The sequence below is a fragment of the Eimeria tenella genome, genomic scaffold (assembly GCF_000499545.2).
Source record: "Eimeria tenella Houghton genomic scaffold, Eth_scaff3136, whole genome shotgun sequence".
In the NCBI taxonomy this organism is placed as follows: Eukaryota; Apicomplexa; class Conoidasida; order Eucoccidiorida; family Eimeriidae; genus Eimeria; species Eimeria tenella.
The window spans coordinates 927-1,155 of NW_013542999.1; positions in this window are offsets into that span (position 1 = coordinate 927).

The window sequence follows — 229 nt, forward strand, 5'->3', positions numbered from 1 at the left end:
GCATGGATACGCTTATTTGGGCTTTAGGGTTTGCCAGAGTCGGGTATTCGAGGCTGTCTATGGCTTAGATGCAAGGGTTTAGGGTTTAGGGTATAGAGCTTGGCTTCCAGCAGAAGTGCTGCACAAAGCAGCGCCGCACTGCTAAAAATGCCAGTACTGAAGCCCAAGATTTAGGGTTTAGGGTTTAGGGTTTAGGGTTTAGGGTTTGCGGCCAGGCTCGAGGTCCTGG